The sequence below is a fragment of the Triticum aestivum genome, chromosome 6D, assembly GCF_018294505.1.
Source record: "Triticum aestivum cultivar Chinese Spring chromosome 6D, IWGSC CS RefSeq v2.1, whole genome shotgun sequence".
NCBI classification, from domain to species: Eukaryota; Viridiplantae; Streptophyta; class Magnoliopsida; order Poales; family Poaceae; genus Triticum; species Triticum aestivum.
The window spans coordinates 324,926,865-324,948,293 of record NC_057811.1 but is presented as its reverse complement, the minus strand read 5'-3'; positions in this window follow the sequence as shown (position 1 = coordinate 324,948,293).

The window sequence follows — 21,429 nt, the reverse complement described above, 5'->3', positions numbered from 1 at the left end:
ACGCCGGATAGGCCTCGTTGTAGGCAACACCTTCAACCTCCAGAAGAATCGGCTGGTGTCCTCTCGTCAGCCTTCAATGCTGACCCTGGCAGGAGCCATGGTTCATCCTTCGTACGGTAAACTGGAGAAACCTCCATACACGTTTCATCGTCATGCATGGCAGCGGAATGTACTAGATATAGACCACATCCACTACGCTGCAATGGATGGCTACCTTTGCTTCAATATCTACAAGGGTTGGATGAAGAGCAACAGCCAAGTGTGCGGTTCAAGCAAAGAAGTATCGGCCAAGAGGAAGAGGGACAAGGACAAAGTCGAGGACGTGGACGAGGACTCCGAGTAAGGTGGCAGTGTCGTTGCTCATGGTGGTTCTAATGCAGTGTCTACCGGAATAGTTGCAAAGTTTAATTTCAGGTGTGCTTAATTTAATTTGAGGGGTGTGTTGTGTTGAGCCCCCAGCAGAACTATGTTATGTTTCTTCTCGTTACTTTAACTCTTCAGTACGTACATACTAGTATTTCTTACATTTCATCTTTTAGTTGGTATAGTACTACCACTCATTTCTTCACATTATATACGTACAATATATATGGCCAACATCATATAGCCAGCAGTTTAGTTGTCAAAGAATTTCAGGGTGCTTAGTTTTGTCAAAGAATTCCAGGATGCTTAGAGGGTGCTTGGATCCAAGGGACTTATTTTAGTCTGACTAAAAATAGTCTCTTTAAGAGGCTAAAGTTCCAAGCACCCCTGACTAAAGAGGGGCTAAAACTAGTCTTGAGACTAAAATTTTTTAGTCAAGGGTACCCCTACTAAAATGTGGATTAGTCCTCTCTCTACGCATTTAACTCCTCTCCTTTAACACAGGCGAGTTCTGGATTGGAGGGTTTGGAGGATAATAAATGCTCATTAACTTGATTTTAGCCTTTTTAGTATTTGGATCCAAGCATGGGTGAGGCTAGCATGTTTTAGTCCCACTACTTTTAGTCATGGGACTAAAACGTATCCAAGCACCCTCTTAGTTTTATTTGAGGGGTGGGTTGTGCTGGACACCTTTATTGTGACTAGCCTTTTTAATAGTACTATATGCATAATTTGGCAACGAGCGCTCTCTATATGTACCACCTTTTTTTAATTTCAAGTTTTGCTCCATGGCGCAATCCATCGATACTACTGTTGTACAAAAGTATACATTTTTTAAAAGGCTAGAGGGCGGGGCAGTCTAGCTTGGTCGGTTTCACGAGAGGCGAGGGCCTTTGTGATTTGACGGCTCATTACTGCTGGAAGGCGGGGCCTTGTGATTTGACTGCTCGTATAAATGCGCCGACGACCTGATCGAGGAGGAGCAAAGAACCGTGCGGTATACTCAAGTTTTCCACTGGAGTAGTACTGCGACGGAGGAGCACGAAACATGGCAGCCCAGTGCCATATGGCAATAAAAATGATCTAATTTTCTAGTCATCTCATTGTTAGCATTGTTCTATTCATTCCCTCAAAAAAACCATTGTTCTATTCATGCCTCGCAGAGAACGTGACACGTGCGGCGAAACACCCGAAGCAAAAGATGAAACACAGGAGTAAAAGAAGAAGGAAGATTATCACCCCAAATGATCTAATTCGCCGCGGTGTCGTAACTGCTTCTTCATCGCCTCCATGACCTCCATCTCCTTGCGCGTCTCCTCCGCCATCTTCTTCATTCTGTCCATGACGCGGGATTTCTCGACACGAGCCTTCATCATCTGTTCCACGGCCGCATTATGTACCTTGACAGCAGCCGGGTGCTCGATGTGGAGCTTCGCCAACTCCTCCTTCTGTTCCATGACAAGGGCCTGCAGCATCTTCATTGAGGAACTACTATTGTCATGCAGCTTCTTCCAGCCGGCGTTCTTCTCCTTCAACAGGTCGATCTCGTGGCAGAGCTTCGCCTTGTCCTCCTGAAGTCGCAGGATTTCGCCGGTCGCCTTCTTCTCCGAGGTAATGCTCTTCTTCAACAGCATCACCAAGCCGGCGGTCAACCCCCCCTGCTGATTGAGCTCAGCGGGCATGTCGTCGAGGCTCTCCTTCAGCAACTCCATCAAGCCTTGGATGAACTCCTTCTGCTTATTGAGCTGATCGGGCATGCCGTCGAGGGATAACGACTCCAGCTCCGCCGGCTCGGCATGTTCGCCTCCGCGGCTAGGGCGCTCCTGGGAGCCATCGCCTGCCCGTGAAAGATCTTTCGAGGTCTCTGCGTGGCTGCGAGCCCTCTCTTTTTTCCGTAGCCTTGGTTGCTGCTCCCTTGTTACGAGTAGTTCTCGACCTAGAGCTCTGCTCACCGGCCATGGCAACGACGGACGAAGAAGAAGCACTTATGAGGAGGAAAGGTAGAGTAATTTTCGGTTAGGTAGTTCCCCTTTTTATAACCTAAGTACTAGCACTAGTACTAATACCTGCATAGTGGGAACACGTTCAGGTTTGGCACGTACTAGTAGGTGTGAGCAGGCTTTCGAATGTGATGGGAACAAGGTAAAGATTAATTGATGGTTTTGGTTTCGAGGCCCAAAACGGCTCCCGACGAGTTTAGCGGAACATAAATTTCAAGTACTACACTGCTCAAATGCATAAATATTATGTTACTGTCAAAAATTGGCACAAAATACGAAGGAGACCAATGGAAGTACTACTAGCAACCCACGATTTAACTACTCGCATGCGCGTAGTGGAGTAATAATGTCTTTCTTCCGCCCTCACGTCCACTCAATTTGCATGCGCTGTATTAATTGACCATCAATGAAGTGAACGACTTTACACGCGTCAAATTATCACATGGGGTGGATCTTGGTACAAAATTGTGTCCGCCTGTGTACCCGCATGTGCGTGCGAGGGAATGAGTGCGTGCGTGGCGTGCGTGCACATCTTTGCTTCGTGCATGTACCGCCAGTATGGCTCAGGGAGGACGAGTACATTCTTCTGGAACCAGCAGCACGTCACTGTGATCAATCCACGCAAGGAGGTCACGACAACGCCTCCACATGTGCCACGTGGCTTCATGAACTGTAAGAGAGACACTGTGTAGCATGCCATTGGTATTCTAATTTACGTGTTTTGCACATACTCGAAGTACTAGTAAGGTACACGTGCATTGCACTCATCAGATTTTGCAACCAAATTATGAATAAATACCACACAATAGCATGTAAGCTCTGAGTCATATATGCCTGATGTAGCCCTTCGTTTAATTCTTATAGTTCATCTCATTCAAAATCAATTAGTTTTTATAAAAAAGCTAAGAACGCGGGAATAGGAAAAACATGGGATTATAGTGGAATGTCGTCTTGAATCCTACAGGATTGTACGAGTGTTTGATTGTGCATAGAAAAAACGCAGAATTCTTTCAAAGAGGTTTGAGTGGATGGGATGTTTCCTATGAAATCTAGTGCAAATGAATCATATGGAAAAATTCCTATGGTTTACAATCCTACGAATCAAACAACCAAGATAGGAAAAATTCCTAATGATTAGAATCCTCCAAAATTCCTTTGAGAATCATTTGAATCAAAGAAGCCCTTAATCTATTTTATGATTCATGGAATTGTGCGTTGTAAAGCATAAAGTAAAAAACAAATAATGGCAATTCAACTAGAAAAAAAGTTTGGGCAGTTATGATACGGAAGATTCTAGAAAAAAAGAGAACCACTGTTGTTTTGAGGTTTGTGCATGATACTTAAGTTCAACCATGGAGTCTGCTAGATTGTACATGTGGCAAAATCCGGTGGAGGGCTAGAAGATGGTGCGAGGGGCCGAGTGGAGGGAGACTATGAAGGAATGCACTAGTGCGAGATCGATATTTAGAGAGAGGGGGCGAACACGTGCGCTGTTGCGCGCAAGTGGCGGAGCCCATGAAAAATAAATGAGCTAGGGGGCCAAGCATTGCTAATCCTTTACGAGGAGGGTCAATTCATGAACTTAAACCATTTTTAGCAGCAATTTTCTAATGATCACATTCATATTAGCCTCGATATATAGTGATGTTAGGGGGGAGGGGGGCAGGGCCCTTACTGCCCCCTGTCTTCGCCATTGTGCATGCGTCTGAGAGATGAAGCGGAAGGCATGGATGATGAGAGGGGGACGTTGGATATATAATTAATGTGGGAGTATTAGCTATATATGTTAATCCTATATAGAGAGGTATAGATTGATCGATGTGGACGTGGGAAAGAGGGTGAGACCTCACTGGATATATAGATTGATCGGTTTGTGTGGAAAACTATGAAAGACCTAGCTATATACACACATACATAGAGGAACATCGATCGTTGCGCATGCACGCGTGAGAGATAAAGAATGCCCGATATGATGGAGAGGGGGATGTGTGTGGGTGTGTGCCTTCATGGGAGACCGACCTGAAGAAAAAGATTGCATGCGTGCGATGGAGAATGCCGATTGGTAGTGTGTGTGCATGCATGCACGAGAGAAAGTTAGTGGTACAATTATAAAGAGAAGACTACTGTGTGGGTGTAAAAGAATAGGTGAGGTCATAATCAATGTAAAGTTGAATTCAAATATTTGAATAAGAGATCCTGATGTTTGAAACCCATGCATGCATGAATATAATGGAGATCTGCGCGGTGTGGTTTGGAAACGAGCATGTTGTAATGTATACACATTGAACAAGGTCAGACTGATTTGAATTTGAGATACCGATGGCAGACATCATTTGGCCACGTCGCATCTGTGCATGGACACACTATTCTAATTGGAGATGATAGTCGGCTTTCGCATCACATATCTATATCTATACCCCTATATATATATTATATTTTATATTTTTTTATATTGTGTGCGGGTAACTTTAACTTTGAAAGATGGTCGTTGGCTAAGTCGAATCCGATGGTCCAAAGATGGCAAATTTGAGCACTACTGGCCGTTGGATATCATCTAGATTCTACCAGATTTTGCCACATGTATAATCTAGAAGACTCCATGGTTGAACTTAAGCATAATGCACAAACATCAAAACACAAGCACTTCTTATTTGTTCTAGAATCTTCCGTATCAGAATTGCCCAAATGTTTTTCTACATGATTTGCCATTATTTGTTTTTACTTTATGTCTTACGACGCACAATTCCATGAATCTTAAAATAGATTAGCTTTCTTATAAAAACTAGATGATTTTGAATGAAATGAACTATAAGAATTAAACGAACATCTACATCATGCATATATGACTCAAAGCTTGCATGCTATAATGTGGTATTTATTCATAATTTGGTTGCCAAATCTCATGCGTGCAATGCACGTGTACCTTACTCTAGTCTAAATGGTGTTTGTGTGTGTGTTGTGCGTGTTGAGGTGCAAATTGTCTTTTTTTTGGGTACACGTTAAGCTTGTTCTTCCGAAATTTCAAGCTGCGCCTTGTTATGCCGAAAATTCAAGCTAGCGTCTCTGTCTATCGTGCTGCGAAACTCCCGCCTCTTCAACCCGCGCCTTGTTAGCCCGAAATATTTAAGATATATCTTTGTCTCGTTGTGCTCTGACAACTCCCTCCATCTCAACCCACGCCTTGCTATTCCAAAATTACAACGCGTGCGAAAACTCCCACCTCCTGTGAAATCCCGACACGTGAAATGCCCGTGGTACCCCTGAACCGAAAGAACCGCCTCAAATCATTGGGGGTACTTTCGTAACTTACCCCACATTTCGGACAAGCGCGTCTCTAAGCCATGGTTCCCCACTGTCATCCCATCCGCCCACCCATTCGTACACTGAGGCCGCGAAAACCCGCGATGATACCTCACAGCCTGCTCCGTCCGCCACCCAGCCGGAGCCTCTTCCCCGACGACGTCGTCCACAGCAACACCTCGACGTCCCTCATCCACCGTACCGGATGAGGATCCGTCATCGATCTTATCGTCCTGCCGGTTCAGCCACCCTGTCCTGCACCTCCAAGGAGCTGCCCCGACGTTCCCCTCGTCTTTCGCGCCACCTCCATTCCCACACCGTCGTCTTCACCTGCACCACCGGAAGAGCATCATCATCACCATTTCGTCGGATGAAGCTGCAGCCTAATCGGCGCCACCAAAGAGGTTGTACACTAATTGCCGCATTTTCTTCTTGATTCGATCTCACGGTGCTGCCGGCGCTCGGTCCCGAGCCGACACGGCGCGGCTCCATCCACGGCGGCGTCGCCGGCCACTTCCTCCACGGCGTCGCTCCCTCGGCGGCGGCGTCCACATTAGTAGGAGCTGCTGCTGCTGCTTTAGCTCTCGCTCGCGCTGCTGCTCTGCTCTTGCTCTCGGTCCCCTGCCTGGTCTGCTCTTGCTATTGCTCTTGCTTGCGCTGCTGCTCTCGCTCTTGCTCTTGCTTGCGATGCTGCTTCGATTTAGCTACACTTCAGTCGACTGAATCGACTTTTGGATCAGTCGATTTTCAGGGGGCGGGGGGGGGCTCGCCGGAGAGGTACCCCACTATCTATCTTAGGGTTCAGGATGTCGGCGGTGGTCGCAGGCGGTGGCAGGGCGTTGGCGGGGCGGTGGCGTGGGGATCGCCGGAGAAAAAGCTCGGCACGGGGGGGGCTAGAGGGATGGCCGGGGCGGCGGCGGACTGGCGATGGGGAGTGTTTTCGGGGCGGGCGGGGCGGCGCACCGTCGGCCGCGGGTGGCGGGGGGCTGATGTTTGGCCGGTGGTGGCTGGCGGCTCAGGGGGGGTGGAGGTTGAAGATGAACCGCAGGCCCTTGATTTCGTATCCAACGGCTGCAAAATCGACTGACCAAAGATGGAAAAGTCAGTCGACCGACGTGTAGCCTCACCTTGCTAGTGCGTTCAGTTTCGACAGCAAAATTCAGTTTCGACAGTTAAGTTCAATTTCGACAGTTAAGTTCAGTTTCGACAGTTAAATTCAGTTTCGACAGTTAAGTTCAGAGATGAGCGGCTGATGTATTTTACATCTACCACTTATTTTACGTCATGTATTGGAGATGCTATTAGAATTCCACTCAGGTTAATGTTGTTCGTTGTCTCTCTTGTCCTGCTTCAGCCTCGGCGTCGTACAACTCACCGGAGCTGCTCCAACGACGAAACCCTCCATCACAGCGGAGCAGTACCTCGGGCTCCATCTCCAGACGCCTAAGATCTTCTTCCCCTCCTCCGACAGCCAAGTCAGCCGGAGCATCCTCACCGGCCAACCCAATCACGCTGAGATCGACATGGCTTCGCCAAAGAGGTTGTACACTTGTTGCATCTCTTTTTTACTCAACATGTTATATATATTGTCCACTGAGCACTCGTAGTAACAGGAAATACGGTTATTTTATCCTACTATATGACAAGCAGTGAGGTACCAGGCAACTTAGCTATCCGTGATGGACTCTCTTGAACGCCATCATTATTTATCTCTGCGCGTTTGAGCTGTTCATTTGTCGATGGGCCTGGGAGTTGAGCTAGTATGGCAGTGGCCTGGGTCCAAAGTAATAGAAGTAGCACAAAAACATTTTTTTAGTGTAGGATTTTCCTTGCTCAAGCCTGCCTACTAGAATCGCCAGTGCATGAAAGGAAAAGTGAATGAAAAACATCGGAATTGGAAAGTTTCCTATGGTACTACTTTTCATGAATTTGGTGCAAAGGAATGGAGCAAAGGAAAACTGTAGGATTTGTTCCTTTAGTGTCTCCTTGAAAGAAAAACCGTAGGAATTCTAATTTCCACTTCTCCCCCTTTTCATACTCCTATTCATCAAGCACGACTAAGAGATAGTAGCATAATAGAATTATAATCCTACATTTTCTTGTGGTTTGACTTAATCTCACCATGCTTTTTTGCATCCTGTGATCTTCCAATTGTTGTGAATCAAACACCCAGATTGGCAGAAATCCTGTGTTTTTAAATTCTCTGTTTTGCACGTGCATTCCTATCCTATTCCTGTCTATTTCCTATCCCTGCATTGTTAGAATCCTCAAATTCAAACAAGCCCTTACTCAATTACTTCTGTTAAAGATATGTGTCAAAGAAAACCTTGTGTGGTTTGTCCTGCTCCTGCGGCGCTGTGTTCCACCCCAGCTCAGCTGCTCCAACGACGGAAGGGTTCACCACAGCAGAGATCCGCTCTCCAGACTGTCTTTCGCCGCCTCAGATCTTCTTCCCCGCCGCCGGCAGCCACGGCAACTGCATTACCATCATCAACTGAGCAGATGACCTTGAGGACTACACGGGTCCGCAAGAGAGGCCGCACTCTTCCGTGTCTGCTTACGTTATGCATCGCTTAATATGATGACATGCTACATTATCGTCGTGTTCACCTATTAGACTCCGAGTTAGGTCCAAACTAATGCTGAAACTTGAGTTTTTAAATGGTTGTGGGGTACATATTGGGCAGCAATCAGTACTATTTGTCTACTATCTGGTTAATCTCCGGTGTCTACTATGAGTTTCATGTTGGGTGCAAACAAACATTAAAGGAGCCATTATCTGTATTTTTTAACTAAAGCTATTATCTACCTGCTATCATTGGTTTTGGGTCTACCCACAGTTTGCTACCATCACTCTGGATTTGTGCATGCACTCCTTACTTAATCTCACTATGTTTTATTCCTATGCATGCCAGTTATTGTACACAATGGAACTGATCATGTAGAGCAAAAGAGACGAGCCTTGTGTGGCAGAAAAAATTCATGCAGACGTCGTTCCATGGTGGGCGCAAAGGCAGCCCCCCTCCACCCATTTCGGATCGTAATCAAGAGGAAGATAACTGTTCTGAGGGGGATTCAGAAGGAGAAGACCACTCCTATTTACCCCATGAGGTCTTCGCTCTAATTTGGCATGCTGATGTTGGTAATATCATGCATATGGTGCCTTGCATTGCTTACTGTATACATTAAAGATGTCATCTGCTTAGTTTAGACATGCTTTGTGTCAATGCCATCTGTTTAGTTTCTTTATTGTATATGTGAATCATGCAATGCCATCTTGTCTAGCGAGGCATCATATACGTGAATTTTGCAATGCCACCCTGGTTAGCCAGTCATCTTATATGTGAATTATATCATGCCATCATTTTTTATTACGTGTTAAATTTGTCAACAATTTTAGTACATTCAATTACTCTTCCTGTGCATCAGCCATTCGGCACGGTCATGGAAAAATCTGGAGTGGAAACAAGGTCTTCAGAGCAGACAATGTTATCTAACAAAGCGCATGTCTTGCTGGTTACCGATAGCTCCTCAGAGGAGGATTCAGAGACAGATGACCAGTCATATCCCCCCCCCCCCCCGAGGTGCATGCCCTAACTTGGCAGGGTTATGTTGCTCATATCGTGCGTATGGTATCTTGCATTGCTATGTCATTTGCTTAGTTTAGACATGCTTTGTGTGAATGCCACCTGTTTAGTGTCTAATTACCAAATATGTGAATTATGCAATGCCATCTTGTTGCAACACATTATATATGTGAATTATGCAATGTTATCTTGTTGCAAGGCATTATGTATGTGAATTATGCAATGCCATGCTGTTTAGGCAAGCGTCATATATGTGAATTATATCATGCCGTCCTTTTTTTGTATTTCTCATTGCTTTTGTCGACAATGTTTGTATATTCAACTGCTCTTCCTGTGCATCAGCCATTTGAATTGGTGATGGAGAAATCTGGAGTGAAAACAATGTCTTCAGAGCAGACAATGCTACCTACTGAAGCAGATATCTTGCTGGTTACAGATAGCTCTTCAGAGGAGGATTCAGAGGCAGATGACCAGTCCTATTATCCCCCTGAGGTGTATGCTCAAACTTGGCAGGGTTATATTACTCATATAATGCATATGTTGTATTGCAATGCTTAGTTTTTACATCATATACACAATATTGAATGCCATCTCCTTAGTTGACACATCATATATGCGATTGCCCTCTGCTCACTTCCTTAGTATATAAATCATATATTTGAATTATGTCATGCCATGATGTTTACATAGACAGCATGTATCTGAATTATGGCATGCCAACCCATTTTCTAAAGACATAATATAGTTATATCATCTCATCCTGTTTACATAGTCATCATATTTTAAATTATGTCATTCTATCCGTGAATTATGTCATGCCATCATGTTTCCATCGACGACATGTTTGTGATTTATGGCATGCCAACCACTTTAATAGACACATCGTATAGTTATATCATGTCATCCTGTTTACATAGTCATCATATTTTGAAGTATATCATTCTATCCTGTTTAGTTAGCCATCATACATGTGAAATTGTGTCATGCTATCCTGTTTATCTAGCCATCATATATGTGAAATTATGTCCTGCTATTCTGTTTGCTTAGACAACTTAAATGTGAATTATTTCATGCCCTGTTTTCTTCTCTACTATCCATTGCACCTGTCTATCTTACAATGTCTGTACATTCAATTACTTTTCTTGTTTATCAGCCATTTCAATTGGAGGGAGTGATGGCAGTATCTGTGGGAGTAAAAACACGGTCTTCAGAAAAGATCGTGCTACCTGTCGATGCAGATAGAACCACGGTTGTACTTGCCCAAGAACCAGCCCCACCACACATAACCCACACTCATGCAGATTGTACCCCTACCCAGTTGGACAGAGAACCAGCTACACCCCTTCTAACCCCAACCCCAGCAGATAGACACCCAGTTCCCGTTGACACAGCACCGTCTCACCACAGAGCACCCAAACACGAGCAGTTAGTAAGGCAACTGCAGTGCCCAAATCACGAGGACCACCACTCCGAACCCGAAGTCAACGCTTAAAGCAGAAGAAGAATTGTTCTCAGGTCAGGTTCCGTAGCTATGGTTCCTACTACTTTGCTCATGCATCACTGTATTTACTGATACCAACTAATTTCAAATTTGAAGGATGCAATTGAAACTCCAATGGCGCAACATGTATGTTTTAAACCTGTTTCTTCAACGTGTTTGGCTGTTTGCTGTTGTAACTTGCTCTATGTTGATTTCAGTTTCAATTGAATAAACAGTTATGTTCTCATGCCATGCACATTACAAGTGTTGTTATTGCTGTGTAGTTTCCCACACTTATATTCTGTCTATGCTACTTTGTCTTAAACAGATATGATTCGAACTGTATCTATCTTGATTTGGCAACATAAACTAGAATGATATAGACCATACAGTGACCATACTACATAGATATATGTTTGTTTCATGCTGTTATCCTGTCCACCTTACTACTGAACTGGTTTACCAAAATGAGTTTCATATACTACATTGTAAACCTGAGATGTGTTTGTTTGTTTCTCTTTTAGAACACGGATAAAATATTGGAGAAGAGTACCCTGTTATGCAATGGTAAAGGAAGTAATGTAGATAATGTTCAAGATAGTGAGACATCCCTGTTGGTCTCCAGGAAAGAAGATAAAAACTATATTGAAGACATTGAGACAACCCGAAAGTCATGTCTTGATGTAGTGTTCGAGTTACTGGCTGCCACTGCTGGCACCAGCTCTTCGAACTCATTGCCTGAATCAGTTCGGCTTCTTGAGTCTCAACTTCAAGTTGAAAGACATCGATCAGATGTTATGCGACAGGAAGCCGAAGGACTGAGGAAGTCCCTGCAGAATTCAAATGCATACTTTCTTTTGCAACAGCAAGTGCTGGAGGACTTAAGCGCCAAACAAGAGAAAGTTAATAAGCTTGCTAAGCATCTTGCCAGCATTATGGTACCCAGGATATTGTTTCTTGAGCTCTTCTGAAGTGGTTTCAGTTCTGGACTTGTTTTGCTGCGGCGTTTATATGCTGCTGTGTTCCCTATATTTGCACTGGTGGCGAACTTTGATGCCCAGTGGATGTAATATGTGTAATAGCCGTGATAGCCTAGTGTAAGTTGCTTTCTTATTTATTTCCTTGTTGTCTTGTTTATTTGTTTGCTTGTAGTCAGTGCAGTTCTTTTTCTGCGGTTTGCTAGTGGCTGCAATAACCTATTTTTTTAAAACTAGGCCACAATAACCATGGGCTAATATTTACTGTAGTGGGCCTCCTACGGGCCGTAGAAATAGTGGGCCTTCTACGGGCCGTATAAACAGTGGGCCTTCTACGGGCCGTATAAACAGTGGGCCTTCTACGGGCCATAGAAACAATGGGTCTTCTATGGGCCGTATCATCAATGGGCCTTATACGGGCCGTATGATCGATTGGCCATACATGGGCCAAACAGACCGCATTCTGGCCGTAAACGGGCTAGAGTTGGAATCGTCCGTTCATGGGCTGACCATAACGGGCCATCGTTAATAGGCCGTATTTGATGACAACATGAAAACGGCCCAACGTATTAACAGACCACAAACGGGCCGACTGTAACCACGGGCTGAATTTGGCCCACAAGCAGAAAATGGCAGTAACGGGCCGTAAGTAAACGAATGCTGGAAAATATCCCAAGAATAAATGGGCTCTGAGAAGGCCGAAAGATAACATGGGCTAGAAATGGCCCAACGGAATAACGGGCCGTTAATGGGTATAAAGTGATACACTGTTCATTACGGGCCAGTTTCACCACGGGCCGTTAATGGGTGTAAAGTAATACACTGTTCATTACGGGCCAGTTTTAGCACGGGCCGTTAATAGGCCAAGAGTTACATAGGGCCTCATATGGGCCGAGAGACGTCATGGGCCATACATGGGCCAGAAGTGAAAATGGGCTGGAATCATATTGGATGGCCCAGATGACGCTACTAGGCCTAATTCGAATAGGGCGTAACGGGCCTTGGGTTAGCGGGCTGTAAATGGGCTATATGCGAACAGGCCGTTAACAGGCTTTCCATGGGCCGGCCCGCCAGCTTTTGACCAAGTCAAACGGGCCGGCCTTTTCACAGGAATGGGCCACTGTTGGGCTGTGCCACGTGTCGACGTATCATAGGCGCCTTCTGTCCAATGAGTGGATGACATCTGTCCCAGCGATGAGCCAACACGTGTTTCCTCCAGCCAATGATGATTTTACACGTGGAAAATCCCCATTGGTTGGGGCTGTTAACGGGTTATCGGATCCAAAACCCGACCCAATAGCTTAACGGCGTTCCGTTACGGTGGATGCCACGTGTCGGTCACCCTTGACGAAAGCACTTCTGTGACGCGCGATTTATCGTCATGGAAGTGGACACTTCCATGATGATAATTTTGGTAATGTCATGGAACACTTCTACGACAGCACAGGTATGACTATCTTGATTCTGTCATAAATTCATGGATGTACATGCATGACAAAAAACACGACCTACTGTGACAAACACGTATCATCACGGAAGTGTATTTTTTTGTAGTGTTGGCAGTTGCCAAGGGGAGTGCCCATACCCAATGTATTTATGTCTCTTTCTTCGGAGGTGGTGATGATGGGGTTGTTGATGTAGTAGGCTTCTTCCTCAGCTTGCGCTTGAGGATAGAATTTTCCTCCCTTAAGTCATCGATCTCCTGCTCAAGCCTTAATATCTTTTTTACATAGTTCCTGTTTGTTTTCCTGCAAGAGACGAAAAGGGATAAACTCGATCTTAGGTTTCTTTGCTTTGTTAGGAAGACTTGACTTTTTGAACTCCACGTGCATCTCCCCAGGTTGGGGTAATGGGACTTCCTCTTCATCGGAACTTGTCTCTTCCTTTCCTTTTGGATCATAGTCTTCTTCTTCCTCCATGGTCCAACCATAATGCTCCAAATCCCCGTAGACCTTGGGCTCTGCAATGTAATCAGCTACATAGCTCTCTCCCTCCAAATCTTGGGACGACATATTGCTCCAAGTCTGCTGCAGAAACAACTCAAAAGGAAAACTGGGGGTTTTGCCATAGTACGATGGTCAAAACCTTTGGGAGATTATATAATGAATTTTTACCAACCAAAAGAAGTGTTGTGCAAGAAAACAGAGTCCAGAGGGCACACGAGGTGGCCACAAGGTAGGGGGCACGCCCAGGGGGGTAGGGCGCATCCTCCACCCTTGTGGTCTCCTCGTGCATCTTTCGGACTACTCTTAATTTTCCTAGTTTTTTTAAATATTCCAAAATGGAGAGAAATTGCCATTAGAACAGTTTTGGAGTCGGTTTACTTACCGTACCACATACCTATTCCTTTTCGGGGTCTGAAACGTTCTGGAAAGTGTCCCTTATGTACTCCTCCAGTGTTATGGTGTCAATTATATTGGTCTCTACATTTATGGGGGTACCTGAGATATAATGTTTGATTCTTTGACCGTTTATCACCTTCGGATTCGTGCCTTCGGCGTTGTTGATTTTGATGGCACCGGAATGATAGACCTCCTCGATAATGTAAGGACCTTCCCATTTAGAGAGAAGCTTTCCTGCAAAAAATCTTAAACGAGAGTTGTATAGCAAAACATGATCACCTACATTAAACTCTGTCGGTGTACAAAAGTAGGGCCTCTCCTTTTGACCCCTTTACTTGTGCACGGGCAGTCAGAGTTGCACCCGCGGCCACACTTAACAAAGCAGAGGAGGGAAGCCGGGGGGAAACCGAAGCACAAGACAAACATGGCGACGCCAAGGCCAGAAGCATAAAAGAGCAAAGGGCCGAGGTGGACTCCCCCGGCAAGACCCTTGCCGGGGCGGCCTCTGCGGCCCCGACAAGAGCTTTTCCAGGGCAACTTGCCCAACACCAGCAGAGCGAGCCACCCTTGAGCTCAAGGGTTCCAAACGCCGCCAACAACTACATTGGACCAAGGGCTCGGGAGGCACCTCTGTGGTGGCATGCAGATCTTTGTCAAGATCATGAATACATGAGATCAGATGAGAACCAGAAGACGACGACCCTCGGCGGGATCCTAGCCGAGGAAATCCACAAGACCCCCGGCAAGCGCCTTGCCGGGGACAACCGCAGCACCACGGAAAGACCCTTGCCGGGCCCCCCGGCAAGACCCTTGCCGAGGACACCAGCGGGGCCATAGCCAGGCCCGCACCAGCCAAGACTCCACCGTCGTCCCCAATCAGCTGCTAGCTCAACCAGCTAGGCTGGCACCTGTCTGGCGACGGGCGGCCTCCACACCGACTCAGCATGCACCTGCGTGGTGGCATGCAGATCTTTGTGAAGGCCCTGCCACCGCGCCACCTCAGCAGCCTGCCTACCTACATGGTGCTGCACACATCACTGGCCTGGGCGCGTGTCAAAGCGAGGCGGAGCGGCGACGGATGGGACGGGCCTCGTTCCCATCCCCGATAAAGCTAATGGACACCTAAGTAGCGCATTTAATGCACTTTGTCCCATAATGCCGGGCGATAAGCTCGCGCACTATAGACCTTTCCATCTCCTGTGTGCCACTGTGGTGACCCCTTTTTCCTATAAAAGGAGGCCCGAGGCGACGAGGAGAAGGATTCGGCTCTTTGGAACTACAAAGCCACCGTAGCTAGTTCGAGAGCTCAAGAACACTCTGAAATACACACAAAAGCAGGACTAGGGTATTACGCATCCTCGCGGCCTGAACCTGGGTAAACGATCCTTGTGCTGGCTCCTAAACCCGCTCTTCTCACAACCCCGCGCCCGCCAACCATAGAAGGGATTCCAGTGATCCCATAGGTGTCGTTTTCCCCGACATCTTTGGCGCGCCAGGTAGGGGGCGCAGTTGTGAGAATCTGGTCCAGCAGTTAGCCTAGCAGTTCTTCATCGCCATGGCTCCCAAGAAGAAGACAATCACGGCGATCGGCTCGTCGGGAGCCGAACGGCCTGTGCCAGTGCAGGCGAACAGCGGGTCGGTCGCGGACAGAACCCGAGCCGCGGCCCGCGAGCACTAGCATCGCTCTGGCAGTCAGAGCCTGGCGAGCGGCGTCGTTCGTGCGCCAGATGGCGGGCCGCACACCGTCAAATCCAAAGACGGGGCTGCCCCCCTGCAGGTGGCACGGGGCCCTCCAGGGGTGTCGCTGTGCCACCTACGGGCGGCGCAGCAGCCTCCAAGACGCCTACACCGGCGCCCACGACGCGCTCTTCCCAGGGTGCGCGCAACGAGCAGCGCCACCATGCTGGCGACCCCGGCCGCCGCCATGGGAAGAGTCCTGTGCATCATTCGCAGGAGGAAGGAGGCCAGCATGCCCGCCGAAGTGTTGGTGAAAATGGCACACAACTGCTGGGACGTGATAGAGCTCCTTCTAACGTGGTTAGAATTCGAAGCGCGCCACGGTCCACGCAGATCTCGCCGCCACCCACGCCAGCAGAAGCTTTGGCGCGCGCGCAGCTACTCCTCGACTTCCCTCCTGCTGCGAAAAAGCTCAGTGAGTGGAGGGCCACCATCCGGAGCCTTGTCGGCGTCACCAATCAAGACGAGCCACGGCCAGCGGGGCCCTCAGGCCGGCGCTCCGTCGAGCCACCGCATGCCAGCGGTGGAGGGGCCGGAGGCATTGCGGCCACGGTGCACTCTCCTCCTCCACGCCAGCCACCGCGGGTGTCGATCCGTCGTGATGACGCTTGTGATAATATTTCCATAGCGTCGTCCGACCCATGGACCCATCACGACCAGCGCCAAGTTCTTCGGGAGCGAGCCCATGAAGACGCTCGAACCACCACCGAGCGCCGGCGCGATACACGCCACCAGTCAGATAGGCGGGCGGGGCCCGCTATGGTCCACCCGGCACCGGGAGGCTCCGGCGACCTACTTTACGATGTGGGTTGCCCAGCCTTTACCCGTGAGCTGCGGCAGTTCCAGTGGCCGTCCCACTGCATGTTCAAGCCCGACGTCGGTGAGAAGTACAATGGCAAGACCCATCCGCCAGAGTTCCTCAGCATCTACACCATCGCGATGCAGGCCACTGGAGCTCGTGACGACAAGGTGCTTGCCAATTACTTCCCGTTGGCCCTGAAGCCCAATGTCATGTCTTGGTTGATGCACTTGCCGGCGGATTCCATTTCTTCTTGGTCGGATCTGTGTCATGAGTTCGTTGGTGCCTTCACTGGAGGCCACCAAGCTCATGGCCAGGCGAGTGAGTTGCATATCATTCCCCAGAAGGAAGGTGAAAACCTACGCAAGTACATACAGAGGTTCAGCCGAGTGCAATACAACATCCCAGATGTTCATCCCGCCGCCGTGATTAGTGCATTCAATTAGAATGTGCACAACCGCAAGATGCGCGAAGAGCTGGCGATGAACAAGGTCAAGGATGTGGCCGAACTTTATGTTCTGGCCGATAGATGCACCCGGGCTGAAGAGGGAAGGAAGTACCCCGGCGAGGATGCCAGCGTGGAAAACGACTCTACGGACGAAGACACCGCCGCCCCGACAAAGAAGGGCCGGCGCCGCAACAGGAAACGCAAGGATAAGACCATGCTTGCTATCGAGGGATCCGAGGACACCGGCGCTGCCAAGAAGGCCAAGGCAGACGACCCCGGCAAGGAAATAGCCGGGTGCGCTGCATGCCGGGCATTGGCGGCTGCCGACAAGCCAGGAGGCTCCGACAAGCAATACTGCAAGATCCACCGCACCAAGGGCCACGACCTCCAGAACTGTCGGCAAGTCGAGCTGCTTGCTGAGAAGCAAAAAGCTGAGTATGAGAGGCGGGACAAGGAGAGGGGCCAGGATGGTGCCGAGGGATCCGGCAAGAAGCGTGGCGGCCAAGGAGGTCGCTGCGGCAAGAATAACCAGCAAGAGAGGCCCGCTCGGGGCCGCAACAAGAAGCAGGAAGACGACGATCATGACGAGGATGACGAGTCCGGCGAGCAAGAGTTTCAGAAGGATATGAAGGCCATGTGCGTCGATGGTGGCGCCTCGCTGCACACTTCTCACCGCCAGCTCAAGCAGTGGGCACGTGAGATCACAGCAGCGGAGCCATCGTTCGACGCTCAGAAGCCGCTGAAGTGGTCCAGCACACCCATCATCTTTGACGCCGAGGATCACCCTGATCGCACAACTGCGGTCGGGTGTTTGCCGTTGTTGGTTTCACCAACGATACGCAACCTCAAGGTGAACAAGATGCTGGTTGACGGCGAGGCCGGTCTGAACTTAATTTCACCCGTTGTGATCAAAAGGTTGCAAATTCCTGACGGAGACCTCGAGGAGACGGGCACGTTTCAAGGGGTCAACCCGGGAAGGAGCCAGCTGAAGGGGAAGGTGACGCTGCCTGTGACGTTTGGAGGCGAGCTGAACTACAGGACGGAGAGGATTGTCTTCGATGTAGCCGAGATCCCCTTGCCCTACAATGGGATCCTCGACCGCCCGGCACTAGCCAAGTTCATGGTGGCATCACATTACGCCTACAACACGCTGAAGATGCCTGGGTCGATGACCATCATCACCGTTCCCTGCGACAAGAAGGATGCGCTGATCTGCGCCGACCTACTCTACCAGGAAGCAGTTGCAGCAACTGCCGCCAAGGCACTTGCTCCTGCCGCTGAAGCCCCCCCCCCGGGGGGAGAAGAAGACCGACAAGACCTCTCACACCCACTCCGGCAAGCGCACCTCTTCGGAGTGTTGTTCTACCATCGAGGACGTGCCAGAGAGATCCACCGGCAAGAGCAAGAAATCCAGAGCTGTGCCACCAGAGACCAAGAAGGTGTCCGTCAAGGAGGATGGCATGGGAGGGGCTTTCACCATAAGCTCCACCCTCAACAGCAAATAGGAAAGCGCGCTCGTCACTTTCCTGCGGGCGAATGTCGATGTGTTTGCATGGCAAGCATCTGACATCCCCAGCGTTCCTAGGGAAGTGATTGGGCACCATCTTGTTGTCTGCCCCCATGCGTGACCCGTCAAGCAGAAGGTCAGGAAGCAAGCTCTAGAACGGCAGGAGTTCATCACAGAGGAGATCAGGAAGTTGGAAGCAGCAGGCTTGGTGAGGGGAGTGCTCCATCCGACGTGGTTGGCCAATCCGGTGGTGGTGCGCAAGGCAAATGGGAAGTGGAGGCTGTGTATTGACTACACAGATATCAATAAGGCTTGTCCTAAGGACCCCTTCCCGTTGCTGCACATCGACCAAATTGTTGACTCCATGGGCGGGTGTGATCTGTTATCGTTCCTCGACGCCTACTCGGGCTACCACCAGATCTTCATGACAAGAGAAGACAAAGAGAAGACATCATTCATCACCCCATGTGGTGCGTATTGCTTTTTACGGATGCCTTTCGGGTTGAAGAGTGCTGGCTCAACGTTTGGAAGAGCAGTCCAAATTGGTTTTGAGCCCAAGCTACATAGAAATATGGAAGCTTACATGGATGATATAGTGGTCAAAACCAAGGACAAGGCAACTCTTGTACAAGACTTAGAAGAGACGTTTGCCAACCTGCGCAAGATCAACCTCAAGCTGAACCCTGAGAAGTGTGTCTTCGGTGTTCCGTCTGGCAAACTTCTCGGGTTCTTTGTGTCGCAGCGTGGGATCGAGGCAAACCCAGACAAGATCAGGGCTATCGAGCAGATTGAGGCGCCAAAGCGGATCAAGGATGTGCGTCGGCTCACTGGCTGCGTTGCCGCCATGAGCCGATTCATCTCCAAGTCTGCCGAGCGCGCCCTTCCCTTTTTCAAGATTTTGAAAAAGGCGGTCCCAATGGAGTGGACACCGGAGGCCGAAGCAGCACTGTAGGATCTAAAGAAATACCTCTCTTCTACACCGGTACTGGTGGCGCCTAAATCACAAGAGCCGTTGCTGCTGTATCTGGCGGCGACGAATCAAGTGGTCAGCGCCGCGTTGGTGGCGCAGAGGGAGGTCAACGAAGAGGCGGTGGAAACGACAGGACCGACGGATGTCAAGTCAGAGATTCCCCCGGCAGGGCCTGGTGCCGGCAAGGCAGGGCCTGGTGCCGGTAAGACAAGGCCCCCGGCAGAGTCTGACGCCATCAGGACAGGGCCCATGCAATCAAATGAAGTGGCGCAGAAGAAGAAGATGATGCAGCACCCGATTTACTTTGTCAGCTCCCTCCTGCAGGGGGCTAGGTCAAGGTACTCTGGTGTGCAGAAGTTGCTCTTCGACCTCCTTATGGCCTCGAGGAAGCTGCGTCAGTACTTCCAAGCCCACGAAATCACCGTCGTCACCCGCCTCCCATTGCAACGGATACTGCACAACCCAGATGCAACCAGAAGGATTGTGGAGTTGGCCTTGGAGGTATGAAGCTTTGGTTTGAAGTTTGAAAGTACTTCGACAATCCAGAGCAGAGTCTTGGCGGAGTTCATTGCAGAATGGACCTCAACGCCTGACGAGGAGATCTAAGAGACCACTCTCCCCGGCAAGGAAACAGCTCGCGACTCGATTATGTACTTTGACAGGGCTTTCTCGCTGCAAGGCGCCGGTGCTGGTGTGCTGCTCGTCGCACCCACTGGAGAGCACCTCAAGTATGTAGTCCAGATGCACTTTCCCAGGGAGATGTCCACCAACAACACTGCTGAGTACGAGGGGTTGCTTGCCGGTCTCAGGATCGTGGCAGACCTCGGGGTTAAGAAGCTCATCGTCAGGGGTGATTCGCAGCTTGTCGTTAGACAAGTCAACAAAGATTATCAGAGCCCGTTGATGGAGGCCTACGTAGATGAGGTGAGGAAGCTGGAGGAGCGCTTTGACGGTATACATGCGAAGCACGTTCCCCGAGTGGAGAACGACATCGCCGATTACCTGTCGAAGCGCGCTGCATTCAAGCTACCTGTGGAACCAGGTACTTTTTTGCTTCGGTTAACTCAACCATCCATCGAACCATCAACGGAGCAGAACAAACGGAGGAAATCAGGCCCCGGCAAGTACTTTCCCGCTGAGCCCCCAGGGGCCGCCGGCAAGGGTGTTGCCGTGGATTCTGAGCCTGCCGAGGAGCGACTGACTCCGGCAGGCCGTCAAGCCCTGTACGTAGAGAGGGCCGCTCCCATGGCAGAATAAATGCCTTTGGTCCTTGCCGTCGAGCCCCAGGCTCCGGCATGGGCACAACATACCGTCTGATTCCTCCAAACAGGGGAACTTCCTGAGGAGCAGGAAGAAGCGGAGAAAGTAGCCCGTCGGTCTGCTATGTATTAGTTCGTCGATGACGTCCTATACAGGAAGAGACCGAACGGTGTGAAATTGAAGTGCATTCCCCGGGAGGAAGGACTGGTGCTGTTGGCGGAGATACACGGAGGCATATGTGGCTCCCACATAGGGTCGAGGGCCCTTGCCGATAAGGCGTTCCAGCAGGGTTTCTTCTGGCCCACTGCCCTCCAGGATGCAACGGCACTAGTAACCAAGTGTGAAGCATGTCAGTTCCATTCGAAGAAGCTTCATCAACCATGTGACAGCCTGGTTTTTGCCCTCCTTCATTTGCCTGATTTTCATTTGGATTTATTTTGAAATTTGGAGTTTGTGAATCTTTTCATATGGACTTAAACACTTGGGTACCCTTGGCTTTCACCCAAGTGCCTCATTTCCCTCTCTAATCATCATTACCTCTCTGGTTCTACCCAAAATAATATTTGGAATATTTTTCTTTAATGAAAAATATTCATTTTCCTCCCTAAAATCCTAGCTAGCTCAATGTGCTCCAAAGCAACCCCAATTTATCTTGCCCA